The sequence below is a fragment of the Pleurodeles waltl genome, chromosome 4_1 (genome assembly GCF_031143425.1).
Source record: "Pleurodeles waltl isolate 20211129_DDA chromosome 4_1, aPleWal1.hap1.20221129, whole genome shotgun sequence".
NCBI lineage: Eukaryota > Metazoa > Chordata > Amphibia > Caudata > Salamandridae > Pleurodeles > Pleurodeles waltl.
The window spans coordinates 388,135,588-388,150,305 of record NC_090442.1 but is presented as its reverse complement, the minus strand read 5'-3'; positions in this window follow the sequence as shown (position 1 = coordinate 388,150,305).

Sequence of the window (14,718 nt, the reverse complement as noted above, 5' to 3'; positions counted from 1 at the left end):
TGAATCTGGCCCATAGTATTTATCAATATAACAGGAGACCAAAAACAATAGCATTCCAATCAATAGATATTGAGGTATCACTGTTCAATGGAATAAGGTAAAAGCGGTGATTTCAGTCTAATGAACTTGTGGACCACTCAGGTCCAGTCCCAAATAATCACAGAGTACTTCCGTGCACAGCCACAGGACTAGCACCACTCATGTCGAGTGGAATTACATTATACTTCAAATGAGGGTCCAAGTGAGAATGGCGGCAGCTCTAGACGTGGCTCTTTGTTGTTGTTAGTGGTGCCTGGGGTGAGCAGCATCGGTCACATTTAGGCCCGTATTTATACTTTTTTTGCGCCGCATTTGCGTCGTTTTTTGACGCAAAAACGGCGCAAACTTGCAAAATACCATTGTATTTTGTAGGTTTGCGCCGTTTTGCGTCAAAAGGCGGCGCAAATGCGGCGCTAAAAAAAGTATAAATACGGGCCTTAGTCTCCTTCGATTGGGACTTGGCTCTGGCTTCCTGGCGTCGCTCGGCAACCAAGCACAGCTACAAGGGCCGTCTGCGCTGAAGGAGTGTTGCGCAGGCAGCGGTGGGGGTCATAGTGACTCAGGCGGCGGTGCCCTTGCTAAGCACGAAGCTCAGAATGGCTGTTCACACTCACCGCTGGGGTGAGAATAGCAGTTACAGGTCAGTGGGGACACCAGCAAGATCTCAGCTGAGTAAAACGTACTGAGCCCAACGCAGGCAGTCACCAGTTGGCAAGCTCGAATCTCCCAGAGTGGGCCGTTGAAGTTCACAGGGAGACCTAGGGCTCAGGATGAACTCAAAGAAGCTGGTAGTGAGGTTTTTTGATGTCCAAGTGACCTCCGGTAGAACAGGGAGCAAGCCAAAAGGCCCTTGGAGATCACTATTGGAGGAAAGGCAAGGTCCTTCCAGTCGGGTCAGAAACCAGCAAGCAGTAGGGCAACAAACAGCAGAGTAGTCCTTGCAGGAAAGCAGTCCTTTTGAGTCCTTTGGGCAGCACATCAGTTCTGCCAGTGGTTTAGTTCCAGGTCCAGAAGTGTCTGATTTTGGTGGGTCAGAGACCCGATACTTATACACCAAAATGTCTTGACGTGGGGGAGACTTCAAAGAGTGGGTTTAAAGTGCACAAGTATCCCTTTCAACCCAGTCCTGTCTGCCAGACATTCTGTGATGAGTTATCAGTATTTTGTGTGGGGTCAGGCCACTAACCCTTTGAAGTGTAGTAGGGCCCATTCCTCCTTACCAGCCCAGGATGGGCTATCAAAAAGTAGATGTGTGTGAATGGGTGCTCAGCCACACCTAACCTTGTTTTTGAGGCTGTCTGGGGTAATGCACAAAGTGGAGCTGTCACTTATCCAGATGTGTATTTGGAGACAGTCTGTAAGGCACACTGGAAAGTAAGAGCAAAGAAATGTCCACTTTCTAAAAGTGGCATTTCTAAAATAGTAATGTTAAATCCAACTTTACCAGTAAGGAGGATTTATTATTACCATTCCAAAGATATAAAACATGAAGTACCTACACCTTGCTGATCAGGAATTGCAGCTTAAATGTATATTAAGGAAATCCCAAAGCTGGCCTATGAGATGAGCAGGCCTCACAGTATTGAAAAATGACTTTCCGAGTTTTTCACTACCAGGGCAGGTAAAGCTTAAAAGTACATGTTCTGCCTTTCAAATACAGTGCACCCTGCTCTGTGTGTCACATAGAGCCTACCTTAGGGGTGACATATATGCAATATAAAAAGGGGAATTAAGGCTTGGCAAAGGGTTTTAAATGTCAAGTTAAGGTGGCAGTAAACTCCAAACACAAGCTAACAATGGCAGGCCTGAGACATGGTTAAGGGGCCCCTTAGGTGGATGTCACAATCAACGCTGCAGGCCCTCTAGAAGAATTTAACTTATGGCCCTAGACACATGTAGTGTACTTTATTAGGGACTTATAAGTAAATGGGGTAGAAGCCAATATTACCATGTTTAGGGGAGAGAGCACAAGCACTTTAGCACTGATCATCAGTGGTAAAGAGCACAGAGTCCTACAAACCAGCAAAACCAAGTTCAGAAAAATGGAGTGGGTAGGCAAAAAGTTGGGGGAAGCCCACCCTAAGGATGTCATGTCTAACATGTTCACCCACAGCTGAAAGTGGGGAGTGATACTCACCCCCTTGAGAGCTCTCTTCACTAAGGCAGAAGAATCTTGAGAGACCATCAGCATTGATGTGGTGAGATCCCAGGTGATGTTAGCCCATAAAGCCCATTCCATATAGGGAAATGGACTTCCTCAAGAGTTTAGAATTTTCACCCTCATCTGTATGAGCCATCTGAAGGGCCAGTGGCGTGTCTTTATCTGGAAGTGAGTCCCAGACAGGCATGATCTCAGCTTCTTCAGTGCCATGGCCACAGCAAAATCTTCTCTTTCAATGGCACTCCACCTCTGTTTCTGCGGAAGTAACCTCCTGCTAATGAAGGTTACTGATTGGTCTAGGTCCTCCTCATTCAGCTGTGCTAAGACTGCCCCTATGCCATGTTCTGGGGCGTCTATCTGCACAATTAATTCCTTGAAGAAATCAGGGGTCCTGAGCACCGGTGCTGTGCACATGGCTTCCTTGAGAAAACTAAAGGCTTTCTGATAAGTCTCTGTCTAGAGCACCAATCTGGGCTGCTTATTTGAAGTCAGCTCAGTTAAGGGGGCAACTATGGTGCCATAACCCTTAACAAATCTGCGGTAATAGCCAGTGAGAAGCAGGAAGGCTCTCACTTCTGTTTGGGATTTAGGTACTGGCCAGGCCATGATGGTTTCATTCTCTGCCTGTAGGGGCTGTACCATGCCTCCACCTACCAGGTGTCCCAAATACACCATAGAACCCTGCCCAATCTCGCACTTGCTGGCCTTGATGGTGAGGCCTGCCTATTGTGGTGCCTGAATCACCTCATGGAAGTGATGCAGGTGTTCCTCCCAGCTGGAACTGTAGACCGCAATATCATCTAAGTAGGCAGCAGAGAAATCCTCACTGCCAGCCAGGACCCCATTAACCAACTGTTGGAAAGTAGCAGGGGCATTCTTCACTCCAAAGGGCATCACCCGGAACTGGTAATATCCCTCTTTTTTGCCCCCTCAGAAAGTTGACCTCTCTTTTGCCCCCTCAGTCAAGGCGACCTGGCAGTACTCTGATTTCACATCAAAAGAACTGAGGAATTTGGCAGTGCCTAGCCTGTCAATGAGCTCGTCAGCTCTGGGGATGGAGTGGGTATCAGTCCTGGTTACTGAGTTGAGTCCTCTGTAGTGCACGCAGAACCAGAGTTCTGGTTTGGTGTCCAGTGGGGCAGCCTTTGGTACTAGCACCACTGGGCTTGGCAGGGACTGATAGAGGGCTCAATCACCCCTAATGCCTGCATCTTGGAGACTTCCTCCTTGATATAGGTTCTCTCGCTGTCGGACAACCTGTACATTTTGTTTTTCACAAGAGGACTGTCTGCTGTGTCAATATCATTGACACACAGGTGTGTGAGTCCAGTGGAGAGGGAAAACAGTTAGACAAACTGCCCTAACAACTGGTAACAGCCAACTTGCTGTTCTGGGGTCAGGGTGGCAGTGAGGTTAACACCCTCCATTGACCCATTATGTTCCTGTGCAAAGAGGCGGTCAGGGAAAAGTTCATTCTCCTCCTCCACACCCTCGCCTGTCACAAGGAGCATGTCACGTTGGACCTCTCAAAGTTAGGCTTTAGCCTGTTGACATGGAACACCCCTAGGAAGTCTTTATGGGTCTGGAGGTCCACTAAGTAAGTGGCTGCCCCCTTATGCTTCTCGCCTTCCTATGGGCCAGTCCAACAGTCCTGGAGAGCTCTTGGCTATACTGCTTCCATGGCCCATACTCTCTGGACAGGTTGAAACTCTATCAGAGTGGTCTTCTGGTCTTACCAGCATTTCATTACCTCCTGGTTGGTCACAATATTGCTCTTGGCCTTTTTTCAGATGTGGTGCACCTGATTCTGGAGGGCCAACATGTAGCTGATGACAACCCCGGGGGGGTGGTCCTGGGAGCTTTCTCACATCCCCTCATTGACAATGATTAGAGGTCCCCTGACAGGGTGGCCATAGAGGAGTTAAAAGGGGCTAAACCCTACCCCTTTTTGTGGCACCTCCCTGTAGGAAAAGAGAAGATAATACCAAGAGGACGTCCCTCAGGAATGCCAGCAGTCATGCCCTTCAAGTTCTTGCTGAATCTTTTAACTAGGTCATTGGTTTGGGAGTGGTAGGGTGTGGTGAAGTTGTAGGTTGCACCACATTCATCCCACATATACTTTTTTATAGCTCTTTGTTTTATTTCCATCTGTTTTATTTTTTGTGTTGTAATTTTTTTATTATTGATGAAACAAGACCGTATACAGGTAGACACTGGGAACTGCTGTGGTTCAATGTATAAAAAGAACAGTACATGCAATACAGGAAACCCTCAATTGATTTGTTAACAGTCAAGGCGGAGGACAATGGTATGGATGATCCCTTTTATTAGAGCACTTCTAAGTGGTGAGGACAGGTCACTGCAGAACCAATAGGGCCACAGTGCAGGCCGGGTGCAAAGTACCCTGGGTATCGGGTGGTCCCAATCCCTAAGCCCTTTCTGGAGTCGTATTCAGTGCCCATGGGTTGCTGGGGTATCTAGACTGGCCACTGGTTAATCCGTGCAGCTTGTTGTGATGGGGAGCGGTATGGGAGTCGAGTGGTTGGTAGAAAGGTCCGGGTAGGGAGGGATACACATAGGTGCATTGTCCATTAGGACATGACTGTGGGTCATTATCTTATAACTTAAGGATTGTGTGTCCACACCATGGCATTTTAGAGGGGACTGTGGAAGTGAAGGTATCAAGAGCAGCCGATGCCAGTGCCGGTGGGGTAGCATAGCCGATCAAGAGGTAAGACTAGTCCCCAGTGCTTATTTGAATAAGGCTAGATGGATTGAGGAGGAGCGAAGTAAAATGAAGGAGGTATGAGTGGCAACAGGCAAAGTTCAGTATAGTAAGATAAAATGAGGAGAGGGGTACGCAAGGGAGAGGAGGTAAGGCAGAAAAGGGTGGAAATGAGTGAGGAAGGGTTATCACAAGGGAGTAGGAGGCGGGAAGGGGGGAGCACCCAGCACCTGAAGGGGTTTGTGAGGGGGTGGGGAGACAGGAGGGAGGAGGGTAGGCTTGAGTGGAAGGGGGAGTGAAGACCAGATGGAGAGAGAGCAGAGAAGGTACCTGTCTAGGGAAAGAATGGGGGGGGGGAGTCAGGGTTTCTGGTTGAGAATGGTTGGACAAGGAGTACCCTACGAGTTGTCTGTGAGGAAGGGCGCCCATGTATGTTCATACTGGATGGTTCTGTCTTGCATTTGTTAGATAACGAGTTCATGCATGGCAGTCCGGATCATTGCCACCATCCATTCCTTCGGCATGGGGAGAGCAGGTGACCTCCAGTGGCGGATGATACAGATTTAAGCCGTCGCAAGGGCTGTGTGGAGTAAGCGACATTGTGGCCGGGTTAGCTCAGGGGTATCCAGGAGTATGGAGGAAGAGAAGAGCTGTGTCCGAAGTGTCATAGAGGCACCAAGGGTAGAGACTATAGCCTCCCAAAAGGGTCGAATATATGGGCAGCCGCATAGGATGTGAGTCAGGTCACATTGGGTATCCGAGCAGCGCCAGCAGTCATCATGAGGTAAAAGACCCATTCTGTGCAATTTCACAGGGATCCGGTACCAGTCATGAATCACTTTAAAAAGACAAAACTTCAGATGCGCCTCTTGAACACCTCTGTCCAGAGACTTCATCATTTCCATTTAATCCTCCATCTCTCACTCCGTCTGAAGGCTTATCTGCCATGTAGAGTGTAAATTGTCTAGGAGGGGCTGCAAGTACAGGTGATGTGTGAGAACCCCGTACAGGCCCGCCATCAAGCCCTTGAAGCTGCACCATGTCTCAAGATAGTACAGGATAGGGGAGACCTGTAAGGTCCAGGGCCTGGCTCCCATACTACATTGGAGACGTGTTTGAGTTGCAGGTAGCCCCACTCTTGATGGGGGACGAGGCCAAATTCCTCTCTCAAGCTCGCAAATGATTTGATTTCACCGCTCTTGATGATCTGATCCAAATGTTCAATGCTGACCGAACTCCAGGACTCCCATTGGAGGATTAACCCTCCTACCTGTAGGCTGGTATTACCCCATATGGGGGCCTGCAAGTGGAAAGAGGAATATGTATCCAAGAGGCCATGTTCCCTCCGCCAGGCTGCATGCATTTCCCTCAGTATTGGGTTATCGGGCCTGACTGTGGTGGGCCTGTTTTGTACAGGACTCCAAGTCTGCCTCGACTGGACAGCAACATGCGTTCCGTCATGACCCATTGCGATGGGTCCGTAACTTTGGGTAGCATATACACTAGCTGAGAGAGGTGCAGGGCTATGGCATACTGTTCTATCTATGGAAGTCCCATGCCCCCATGGGAACAGCGCACCAATAGCTTGGCTGACAATAGGTGGGGACAGAAGGAGCCCCATACAAAGGCATTGATCGCCCTGTCAATCAGTCAGAGGGGTACTTGAATGGGAAACATACCTAGCACATAGGTATAGCGCGGCATTGTAACCATCCTCACTGCCTGTACCCTCCCCCATATGGAGAGGCCCAGTTGGGACCATCTCTCGAAATCTGCGGTCATGTGGGGGATGAGTGGGTCTAAGTAGTCCATTACCATATGCTCCAGTCCTTGATTAATGAGGATTCCCAGGTATTTGAGGTGGAGCGGCGTCCAGCGGAAGGGGAAGTCGAGAATTGACACCACGTGGTGGAATAGGAAATGGGCAGAACTTCACTCTTGTCCCAGTTTACCCGGTACCCAGAAAGGGCTGCGACGCCGTCAATAATCTCCAATAAGGCCAGGAGGGAACGGCCCAGGTCTGCCAGCGTGAGCAGAATATCATCTGCACAGAGGTAGATTTTGGACTCACCCCCCTCAGGGGGATTCAAGTGAGTTGAGGAGATTGTCGAAGTGTGGCTGCTAGAGGCTCCATAGCCAGTTAAAATCTAAGAGGTGGAGAGGGCAGCCTTGTCTCATCCCTCTACATATTGGAAAGGGGTCCGATATAAAACCACCACAGTTGACCTGCACAGTGCCATTATCATTCAGCAGCCGTACTTTTGCAATAAATTTGTCGCCGATGCTGAACCCGGCAATAGTCACAAATAGATAGTCCCATTCAATACAGTCGAGCGCTTTTTCAGCATCAGGGGACAGGGCTAAGACTTCGTCTGACATGTTCCTGGCCTCCCATATGGCATGGGAAAGGGTACGGAGGTGGTTTCTAGAGATGCGACCTGGGACGAGCCCCACCTGTGTGTGGTGAATTAGGGATGGAATTTCCTTGCGTAGTCGGGCCGCTAGGACGCTAGCAAGTTTTTTGATATCCCTGTTTAGGAGGGAGATAGGGCAGTAGCTACCACAGAGAAGGGGGTCTCGTCCGGGTTTGGGCAAAACCGCAGTCATTGCTCTGTTTGAGATGGAGCCCAGTGTTCCTTCCCGGTCAGCTTCACGAAAATTGTCCTAGAGGGAGTCCACTACTTCCTCCCTTGCCCATTTATGAAATTTCTCAGGGAAGCCATCCTCCAGTGATTATGATATGGGAGATTGTCTATGGTCTGTGTTTTACGGATTTCCCCGTCCAATAGGGCTTGGCCTTCGTTCAACAGGTGCAGGAGACAGACCCCTTCCAGAAAGGCCTCCACTTGAGCAGGGCTAGCCTTTGTTTCTGGGGTATAAAAACAGAGATAAAAATCTGCACAAACTCGTTAACAATACTCTGCAGCTGAGTCAGGGGCTCACCCCTAGAGGTTAAGATGGCTGCAATGGCCTGTGCGGCTTCCTTCTGACGAAGCTGAGGTGGTAGGAGCTTGCCAGCTTTTTCCCCCCGCTCATACTGGTGCTCCTGCAGGCGTTGCAGCGCAAAATTGGCAGTTCATTAAGGGCCATTTGGGCACGTTCAATGCGCTGGCATGTAGATAATGAGGGTTGGGCTGCGTATTGGTGGGTGAGGTGTGCAATGCTGTCCTCAAGTTCTATCTGGCAAGCCAGTCTTTGCTTGTTGGCCTGCACTGCGTCTTGCATCATTTGCTTTCTCAGCTGCACAAAGTACCCTTTGGGATGAGACTGTGCCCTTATTGTCTTGCATATAGGTGGAAACATGGACCCGCAGTTGTGCTTTGCCCTGGGGTGTGAGGTAACGGTGAATGGCAAAACGCCAGGGTTTACGGCCTGGCATGACCAGGCCTGTGTCAATAGTCATTGGGTGGGGAGTGATTTGAGAGGGCACACTCCAGAATTTGAGAGTCGTGTGCCTGGGCTACTATGTTTTGGGTCACCAGAAAGTAGCCCAGTCACGAATGTGTTCCATGTACCAGCGATGGGAATGTGTATTCTGTGTCTGCTGGGTGTGTAAGCCTCCAATGGTCCACCATCCCGGGGTGTGAGGACAATCCTGTTAATATTGCCCTGTTTGGTTGTTGCCAACATCTATGGGACCAATCCTGTCAAGTACTGCGTCGCAAGCCAGATTCCGGTCTCCCCCTATGAGGTATCGGGGTGCCCTAATCTCCGTAAGTAGGCGGTTGATTTGGAGGAAAAACTAGCGTCTAGAGCCTATTGGTGTGTAGACAGAGTCAACGCATAGTGAGAAGTCCCCGACTTTCACTTTGACAAACACATACCTGCCCTCTGGGTAGTGTGTGGCATGGTCCACCAAGACAAGGATAAACCTGTTGCCTAGGGCTGTCTTGTGGACCAAGGATCCAATTACATCGATGCCCCCCCTTTCAAAGGGGGTGCCAATGACAGGAAATGGGATCAGGGTCACTTTCAGCTTTTTCCTTGACATCCTCTGGCCTGGCAGGAGGAGCAGGTCCTGCAGAATGTATCTGAGGTTGTCTTCATTCTACCGTAATACAAGTGGAAGCTAAATCTGGCAAAGTTCTTGTCTTGTCCTACCAGGGGTATTTCATGAGCCAAACCTAGTAGAAAGGCTTGGTTACACTGGGGAACCACCAGCACATGGGCTGCCCCAGTACCCAGAACCTTAGACTTGCTGTAGAGGAGATCATTCTCCCAATAGATAAGGTGCAGATGCTTCACGTGCTTCATGGGCTGAGGCCTGTCACCTCAAGCCCTTAAGAGTGGGACACTCTATATGTGCTTTGCAGAATTTCTCCCAGGTGGGTCCTCCCTCAACTTGCAAACAAGCAAACTCAGGTAGGTCACCAAGGGTAGCAATGTTCTCCCTGTTTGGCACAGGGGCCTCCTCCTCAGGGATCCCATCAACCTCCACTGCAGAAACTTCAGGGACCAGTTTCCCGTACCCCATAACCCTCTTCTTGGCAGCTGTCAGGGCCATTGTTTAAGGCTCCAGACACCCTTGAATCCCCTCTCCAGCAGCCATCGACTGTGTGGTCATGCAGGCCCACTCAGGCAATCCCATCATTTCCAAGTGACACCTGGGCTCTACCTCCCTCCAGGTAGTGTCCTCCAGGTCGTTACCTAACACATAATCTACAGGCATGGCATGGCTCACAGAGAGTTTCAGAGAACCTGAGACCCCCCTCACTCAAAGGGAACCAGAACCACCAGTAGATGGCTCTCGCGATTGTCAGTGACTATTACTTGGTGGAATGTGTTCAGTAGGACCTGCTCTGCAGACACCAGATGAACCTTGACAATTGTTATGCTGGGTCCTGTGCCTCGCAGAGCCTCCACCCATTTCCCATTAATGGTGACCCACTGCCTATATTTGGAAGCTTTTGCCTGCATGTGAGTTTTTGGTGCCACTTCTTTACCCCCCATGGATACTAGGGTTACCTCTATCTGTTTCCCAAAACTAGAAGGGGCTACCTCAACCCCGAACCCTACACTGACCAGCACAAGTGTCTGCCCACCAGTGAGGGGTTGTACTCTCTTGGGACATTTGGAGTCACCCTTAGAGTGACCATAATTAGAGCGCTCTGTATATTGGGGTACTAACCTCCCTGTCATATGGTCAAACAAACCCTTCTTTTTAGAAACAGACTGCGGCTGGTTACCACTATTCGCTGGGGAATTATTTTGGGGCCTTTAGAGAACTCATTATTTCTTTCTCCCCCCTTCTTTTTCTGTTGGGAAGTTTGACCACCTTTGTGGGTGTCCCATCCAGATACCTTTTTGGACACTCTGGTGCTAGCCCAGAGGTCTGTGTCCTCAACAAGCTTCCTGGGGGGGGGGGGGGTCACCTTACTGTCAACTAGTTGCTGGCACAACTGTTTAAAACAGGTACTGAGCATATGTTCTCTTATGATTTCATTGTTAAACCCAACATAATAATTAACTTTGCTGCCCAACACCCACCCATTCAGTGCCTTATTGGTATAATCAATGAAAGTTACCTAGGATTGGTTGGGAAGCTTCTAATTGTCCCTGAATCTTTATCAATACTTATCAGGGTTCAGTCCAATTTTGGCAAGTAAGATAGTTTTCATGGGGGTGTACTTGGTTTGGTCCCGAACCTCTAGTGTTATAAATGTGCCCCTCCCAAGTGTTGGCATGTGTCTCCACAGATCTGCCCCCCACTGCTCTTCGGGAACCCTGTGTACCTTCAGTGCAACTTCATAAGCAGAAAACCACTTATCAATGTCATTTCCCACCACATAACTGGGCACCAGATCCTTGGATATACAAACCTTCTTGTCTCCATCAGGTACTGGATGTATGCTGCCACCATCACTGTTGGACTCAGACTGCCTGGCCTTGATGTCCAGCTCTCTTAGATTCAGTTCATGAGCCAGAAGTAGTTTTATCTCTGCTAAGGCCCTTCAGCTTTTACCTCTTCAGCTCCCTATCTCATTTTTGCCAGCTGCAGCTGGAATTCTCTCTCCTCTCTTTTATCTCTGGGGACAGGTCATGATTTGAGAAACTGCTCCCTTCTCTCATGGAGGCCACAAATCCAGGGGTGTCCCCCTTAACTGCTGCAGATAGGTGCTCATCAGAGTCCCCCATAGGGTCCTCCAACTCAACATTCTCTTAGGAGCGGGTTTCTGCCCAAGCCCTCAGCACCATTTGCAATGCCACTTTCTTGGTGACTCCTTGGGCAGGTACCCCCACCTCCTTGCAGAAGCTTTTCAACTGGCTAAGTGTATAACCCTCCACTTTGGCCGGCTCAAACTCCATGGCTTCACTTGCAGAACCAGCCAGAGACATGATGTATAGGATGTATCAAAAATGTGCAGCAGAGAAAGTTGCAGATTAAAAATTTGAAATGGTCTTTAATGTGGATGGGTGGTGTACACATAGCTATTGTTTGGCACTGCACAAACACATCCTATCCTCACCATTGATCACCAATGTTAGCGCCCAGGTCTCTAATTGGCAGAGGTATACACCCTGTCCAAATAGGGACCACAATCCTAGTCAGGGTAAGTTCCAACACAACCGTAATTATTCTGTGTCTCCCTCTGGTAGCTTGGCACAGAGCAGCAGCCTTAACTTAGAAGGCAATGTGTAAAGTATTTGTGTAATAACTCATAGTAACACAGTGAACATACCATAAAAAGCCTCCACACCGGGTTGGAGAAAAATAGAAAGTATTTATCTATACAGCAGGAGACCAAAAACAATAACATTCCGATCAATAGACTTTGAGATGTCACTGTTCAATGGAATAAGGTAAAAGCGGCTCCCAAATAATCCTAGAGTAGTTCCGTGTACGGCCGCAGGTCTAGGGCTGCCCACGTCAGGTGGAATTACATGATACCTCAAAGGGCAGGCCAATTGAGGATGCCAGCCACTCCAGACATGGCTCTTCGGTGTTGTAGGCGTTCCCTGGGGGGATCAGCGTCAGCCGTGTTCAGGCACCTTTGGCTGGGGCTGGGACTAGGCTTTGGCTTTCCAGTGTTGCTAGGCAACCAAGCGTGGCTGAAAGGGGGGCCCGTGCTGAAGGGAGGGTTGCTCATGCAGCTGCGACGGTCTAAGTGACCCAGTTAGTGGTCACAGGGGTTAAGTTCCAGCTCCAGAAGTCTCTGATTTTGGTAGGTCACAGACCCGATACTTATACCGATAAATGTCCTTGAAGTGGGGCAGACCTCAAAGAGTGGTTTTGAGGTGCACAAGTATCCCTTTCAACCCAATCCTGTCTGCCAGACCTTTTTTTGGGGGGGTTATTAGTCTTTTGTGTGGGCATAGGCCACTACCCCTGTCAGGCCACTACCTTTTCGAAGTGTAGTGGGGTCCCTTCCTACTTACCAGCCCAGGGTGGGCTATCAAAATGCAAATGTGTGTGGATGGGTGCTCAGCCACAACTAACCTTCCTGTGTCTGTGGCTTTCTGGAGGTAATGCACAAAGTAGAGCTTTTACTTATCCAGACATGTATTAGAGACAGGCTCTAAGGCACACAGGACAGTAAGAGCAAAGAAATGTCCACTTTGTCCACAAGTGGCATTTCTGAAATAGTAATGTTAAATCTGACTTTACCAGTAAGAAGGATTTATCATTACCATTCCAAAGATATGAAACATGAAGTAGCTACATCTTTCTAATTTTAAATTACAGCTTAAATGTATATTAGGGAATTCCCAGTGCTGGCCTATGACAGGAGTAGGCTTACCAGTATTGAAAAATGACTTTGAGTGTTTTATACTACCAGGCCAGGTAAATCTTAAAAGTATATGTCCTGCCTTTTAAATACAGTGCACCCTGCCCTGTGGGCCACATAGGGCCTGCATTAGGGTGACATATGTAAGAAAAAAAAGGAAGTTTAAGGCTTGGAAGGGGTTTTAAATGCCAAGTTGAGGTGGCAGTAAGCTGCCCACACAGGCCTTGCAATGGCAGGCCTGAGACATGGTTAAAGGGTTACTTAGGTGGGTGGCACAATAAGCGCTGGAGGCCCACTAGTAGCACTTTACTTACGACCCTATGCACATGTAGTGTAAATTACTAGGGACTTATAAGTAAATTAAATGTGCCAATTGAGTAGGAGCCAATATTACCATGTTTAGGGGAAAGAGCACCTTGTACATTTTTAAACTGCCAGTTTGACTTAGCAAATGTTTACCAGGCCCACACCTTCCTTTTTATTACATATAAGCCACCCCTGTGCAGCCCAGAGGGCAGGATGAAATATATTTAAAAAGTTGGACATGCACTTTTATGTTTAATATGTCCTGGTAGTGAAAAACTCTCACATTAATGTTTCACTACTGCAAGGCCTGCCTCTCCCACCAGATTACACTGGAATTACCTTATAACATTTACTAAGATGTAACTTCCAAATGGGAACATATAACCAGTTCAGGTTTGGTGTCTTTGGAAATGTAATGAAAAATCATCTTTCATACTGAAGTTGGATTTTAAACAATAGTTTTGAAAATGGCACTTTTAGAAAGTTGTCATTTTCCTGCCTTAGCAATTTATTGCCTGTGGCCTGTTTCTGGGCCACATGACTGGGTGTAGCAGACAGTTTGGCTTTGTGTATTCCTATTAGACAGTGACACACAAAGGAGATCTTAAGTGTGCCTGGATGGGCCACCACTGGCAGGATGGTATGGGTGAAGCTGGGCACAGCCCTTCTTACCATTGAAAAGGCTGTGTCCTGCCCTGCCTACAAAGAGCTTCATATCCTCTGGAAAGGCCAAGGTATAAATATTGAACTTCAAACACTTTTGGACCTGTGGATACTCTGCCAGGAAGAAGGCTTAAGTGCTGTTGAAAGGACTGCCAATCTGCTGGACTGCTGCTCCGAAGGACTGCTGCCCTGCTGTGCTGACCTGCTGCCCTTTTGCTTTGGTAAGAAGGACTGGACCTACATCTGTTAAACCCAGGACTCCATAGTGACTCTAAGGGCTAGTTTGGTGGCCTCCTGACTAGAGTCTCAGGGACAGAAGGCTCCAAGAACCTTGAATCCAGCACCTTGACTCTGCCATCTGTGAGTCCTACTCAACCAAATGGCCCTGGAACCTTAGAAGTAGGCCCTGTGGTACTCTGCCAGCCCATCTGTGGACCCAGCAGAACAAACTGATGTCCTCTGCTGAGGGGCTCAAATCTGAGCAGAACTGAAGCATCGCCTCTGCTGCATGGGTTCTCTCAGTGCAAGGGCTCCACATCAACCATGCAGCCCGCATCGGAACTGCCGCCTGTGTAAAGCTATCCTGACGCAGGCCCTCGCTTCACAAATCTCTTGTGGATGGCAACCTCGGTGAAGGTGCAGGTGCTCGCATTGCAGCCTCACAGTTCCTCGTGACTGGCACATCACCTTGACTGTGCAACACATCATCAACACTGACTTCTTGTCACAAGCACAGTTCTGCTTTGAAGTGGATCTCACTCTGGCCATTAGTGTACCTTAAAGATACCTTATTAAGCTTTAAAGAAAGTGCACACAGACTTGAAGACTAGGTCCGTATCGAAAACATTGCATTCTCAAGGTAGTGTTGATATTTAATTTGCTGTATTCAATGCTGACAAAGAACTAAGAGACAATAGCTTTCCTTAGTATTTCTCATTTTAAGGTGTATATTGGAAAAGTGTTGTGCACATGAAGAACAATAGTAAGGTGATAACTTGTGAGGAGTGATCACTATCTGAGCATTGATCAATGTGAAACTTTTAGATAAGGCTGAAGTGAGTGACATTTGCCAGCATGTAATCCAAGTATGAGACACA